Source organism: Triticum dicoccoides, chromosome 6B, assembly GCF_002162155.2.
Source record: "Triticum dicoccoides isolate Atlit2015 ecotype Zavitan chromosome 6B, WEW_v2.0, whole genome shotgun sequence".
Classification (NCBI taxonomy): Eukaryota; Viridiplantae; Streptophyta; class Magnoliopsida; order Poales; family Poaceae; genus Triticum; species Triticum dicoccoides.
Window position 1 is genome coordinate 124019872 of NC_041391.1, and position 5115 is coordinate 124024986.

The window sequence follows — 5115 nt, forward strand, 5'->3', positions numbered from 1 at the left end:
GGGCGAGGCCGTGCTTGGGCTCGTTGGAGAGCCCTTGCTCCCGCGCATCGAACGGTGCAGTTGCTGAGTCGTGGGGAGGCCGGAGCTAACGACGGCGAGCTCCAAGGCGGCGGCCGGAGTTCGGCCAACGGCGGGTTAGGCGATGCAGGGCGCTAGGGGAGGCGTTGGTGCGTGCTACGTGCTCCTGGTGAGGTGTGGAGCACGGTGGTGTGCCCGGCTTCGAGCCACAGTGGCTCTGGCCACGACGGTGACGAGGCACGGCAGCGGCGAGCTTCAGCCGTGGTGGAAGATGGAGCTAGGGGACGGGAATAGGGGAAGCGAGCAAAGAGGAGGCAGCAGGAGCTCACAGGGAGAACGATGAGGTGGTCAGCGAGCTCGGGGGAGTCTTTGGTGCTGCGAATCGAACGGCGGCGATCGCCGGCCGTGGCGATGAAGATGGTGGTGATGGCGGCGTTGCAGCGCGTCCGTGGCGTCGTGGCTTGTCGAGGAGGTCGGGGACGTCGAGACGGAGCTCGCAGGCACAGCGAGGGGGCGAGGGGGAGACGGTGGCCGCGGTGTTAGGGTGGCGCGGCTGCGGCTGCGCTCGGGCTCGAGAGGGAGAGGGAGCGGAAGAGGGGAAGAGTTCGGGAGAGAGTGAGAGAGCGGTCTGGGCTGCGTGGCGTCGTCCGGGGCGTCGCTAGGGAGGCCGGGGAGGAAGCAGGAGGTGGCCAGGGGAAGCAGGAGGTGGCCGAGCAGGGTGGAGGTGGCGCGCGCGGCGTCGTCGCGGTGTCCGTCGTCCTGGCAGGGAGGAAGACGACATGGGAGGGGGGGCGGCAGTGGGCTGGGCAGTTGGGGGAGCTGGGCCAGGTAAGTGGGCGCCAGGTAGGTGGCCCAGGTGGCCTTCTCTCCCTTTCTTTTATTTCCTCTTTTCTATTTCTATTTTCTGTAGTTTGTTTTGATTTAGTTTTAGACACTAAATCATTTTTTATAAATCCTGAGAATAATTGTGGACATTAACTGAATTATTACAGAGGCCCTCAACTATTTCCAGAATTGTTGGAGCATTTAAAAATATTAACAGTATTTAAATGCCCCAATTCAAATACAATATGGTTTAATCAAAAATCCAAAAATGTCTTGGAAAAATATCCATCATCTCTGGATATGGTTTTCACCCTTTTCCAGTAATCATGAACATTTTTGCAAACCAATTTGGGTTCTTTGAAAATATTTTGAAGTTGAACCTATTTGCAATGCTTTGGAGCTAGGGCTTGGTCATCCCCATTTCAAATTTCATAAAATTTAAACATGTTGCATGGATGCTAAAGCAAAAACAAACAAGGGCTGATCTGGGGCTGTGACAGCTCACCCCCACTAAACCAAAAATCTCGTCCCGAGATTCAAGCATAGGGTAAGGTGAAGGGTAACGCAGACTAGTATAATCTTCACGATCCAGGGTGCACTTCAGTTGAACGTTGATTCATTCACCATTATTGTCTTGAAGTCTTGCTCTGAGAAATCCTGTCAACATGACATGGAGGGAAAGGAGACTCTAGAAGGGTCGATCTTCTCGAAGATCGAACAACTCACGGAATGAGACATAGGACCATCTCTCGGGTTGAGACACGAGATACACATCAAGAGGGGTGGAGTGGAACAGATGACGAGGGTTCACTAGGTAGACAACAATTTCACGCTTAAGAGGGTGGTGAACGGTTGTCAACGTAGCGAAGAGTTGAGTTTCCATAATACCATAACGATGCACCTTAGGGAAGGTGACTCATAGAAATATCCCCTTAAGTGGCAAAAAGAATTACTTTTGATTCAGAGATCATTGAAACTCTTTAAACCGGCTTAAGGCAATTCATAATCGATCATTCAAAGGGGGTTCGGTAGAATGACATATCCGAACTTGGATGATGTGGATTACCTTGTTGAAGACAACGTAATGGATGAATTTGCTTATCACCGGAAATGGAAGAGACCCATGGTAGAATGGCACATTGGCGGTGCAAGCTAGGAACAAAATGCAAATGCTGGGAATGATTCTGGTAACTAGGGAAGAACCCAACAATAGAGAGTGAATTCACTGTTTGAATAGGTCATAGCATTGCCGAGGAAACTGAGAGCAAACCCAGTTAGTGCCGATGATAACACGTAGCGCTTGTGCGTGCTCTCAAGAACTTGAGCATTTCCACATTCATCAAGGTTTTACCAATATCCGTGTCAAGGATCCTGGCAACACAACTTGCTACCACGATGAATGATGATGGATGATGCAGATGCAAAGGCAGATGACACCTTCTCAGATTTCACCTTAGCGAGGCCAAGGAAGCAAAATCTGGATGATTGACCGAGAGACATTTAGCACTCCGCTCCTAGTGTTCTCCTTGATGTGCTAGTGTATCCCATTCATTGAAATGGTTTGGTATCTAGAACATCAAGTAACAGGTCGGACTTCGGGAAGACAAAAATCCATAAGGAACAACTAGGGAGTAAATCCCACGAGATCCCTATGGGGAGGTGGCCAACTTCCTCAATCAAGATATTATAATAACAGGTCTTCCGGCTGGGTGTGTTGGCCACGACATCCACTTTACCGGTTTCCAAGGGATCGATATTATAGTTCTTGGAAAATGTTCCAAACCATCATATCTGCCTGAGATTCAGATCTGGTTGGTGTCAGGATATTCCAGACTCATCGAGTCTAGGAAGAAAAACGAAAGTTTGCAACACAAATCGACGAGAAGACGTTGCGAGATTCTCGGGGAATGAACTACGATAGTAAGCTCCAAAACATGAGCTGGTTCTGCTACACACGTGTGAACACGATGTTCCAGGCAAACATGATCACAGGGTAGTCTTACAATAAAACACTACCGAGTTCTGGTAGGGAACCATCATTGAGGATATCAAAGTTCTTTCATAAGTCCGGATTAGCTCTTATGAAGGAACTCCTTCTCCTTGAACAAATCAATCAGTGGCTTGGTGTGCTAGGGATACATATAGATTGAAGGTTGCAAGTCTTCAAACCACAGAATTCTTCGCACGTGTGCATGACTGATTTGGAATGATTCCAAAGAAAGCAACATTGACTTTCTCGAATCCACGGCGGCAACTTGCATCAGATGCACATGTATTAAAGGAAGTCACTACCTTCATCCAAACATATGCTTCATGAGCTAGCATGAACAAATGCTTTCAAAAGTTTCCAACACTAGCTTAATGTTCAACAAAATCATGGAGGAGATAAGGATGTTGTCAATGGGCTCAACAACAATTCATCTAGGTTTCCTTTTAAAATGAATTCCATAGTTAAGTGAACACGGTGATAGCATTGGTCAGACCAAAGATGTAATGGTGTATGCTCGAGGGATCAACCACGAATAAGACAACATTACGAGCATCGTTGTTACTGATTTGACTTGACGATGGCCCACACTCAAATCAAAGGATTGATAAGACAATAGGTCCAACAACTGATCACAGGGACCAATCGATGAAGATATCATCTTTCTTCAACACACACTACACAAGAATATCCCTTTGGAACGAACTAAGTCAGGCAAGATTTTATCTTCCAACTCTCCAAGTTGTTGTCTAGCTTAACCAACTAGCTCAGGGTATCCAACACGGATTCTTGGAGAAGGAGTGGTTTACAGGAAATAAACCAACTTGATCACGAACTCAACATAGCGGTCAGGTGACAACCTGGTAATACTTCTGAGAAGATATTCAGAAAATCACGAACCACCGGTATGTTACTAAGCTCTAGAACAATCTTGCTTTTGAGGGCAAGACGATATGATCAATAGGGCAAGGATTTGAAATAATCCTAACTCATCGATCGAGGAGTGAACCAGGAGAATGGACTAGGTAGCACGATCAATCTTAGAATGATGATTCAATAACCAACACACTAAGAATGAAATTATTGTCCTTTAACTACCCAGCAACGAGGTTGCTAGGCGTATTGATTTCACACATCACAATTCATTTGTCGGTATTCCGGTTGCATCAACACGAGGGCCGAGGAATGACTAATGATGGAGAGAAGTATCACTGCACCAAGAGTTCATAGGATGGTGTGCAATTCCTATAACAATCCCGATATAAAGATGGTAATAGTCCAAGGTAGAACAGAGCAAAAGCTGGATTGGCATTTTGATCTGCGGAGCACAACTTCTTTGACCCAATCCTGGATATGGAAGAGGTACTGGAGTTTGTTTCTCCTGGTCATTCTACGATAGAATGGCTTGACGGACCACAAGGGTAATAGGCATCGATAAACGAACGCACGCATACTCTTGACTATCAATTGATAGACGAAGGTCAGTAGACAACTAAAGAGGGACAACTCAAAGGAACATATAACTTTCTGAGTTGTGGATACATGGGTTGGTATGCCGAACAAAGTTCAACATAATTCTTTCGGAAAACCCATGCAGAAAGGTTGAGCTGGCAGAGTCACAATATAGCATGGAGAACTCATAGAGGGTCTGTTGTGATCTTTCGATCCAACAAACTTCTGCCATAATGGTTCATGGTATTTGGAAGAACGATATACCACGGACCTCGAGGACTATCGCAAAGTTACTAATATCCTGAAGGAACTAGCAAACACTATCAACATGAAGTAAGTAGAGTGAATCTCGGGTTCAAAACCCAGAAACAGAATACCTATTACTAAGTAGCATCACGGGATGCTTTCGAGAATGATGGCCAGAATCATCACACTGGGAACACAAATCATGGCTAAATTACTAGATGATCCACTAAGACACCTAGGGTCATAATAATATCTCCAACATATATGTCAAGGTAACGAAGTACCTCAACTCACTGATTAGTGTGGTTAATCTGGCCCATGGGAACATTGAAACGGGAAGAAAGGATTTGCAATTGCATCAGACTACTTAGAAACCTGGGATGACTCGGACAGCATAACTGCTGTAAATGCTCAGAAAAGATTTGAGACATTCACAAAAATGGTGGCATAACCACTCAGAAGCACAATATCAAGGTCTCGAGATCAATAATTAACATACAGAAGTAGTAGGAACTAAAACGAGGCTTAAGTCCAACAATCTATAAGTCTGCGGGTTAGTAACACATGATCCTGATAGAAAGAAGAGA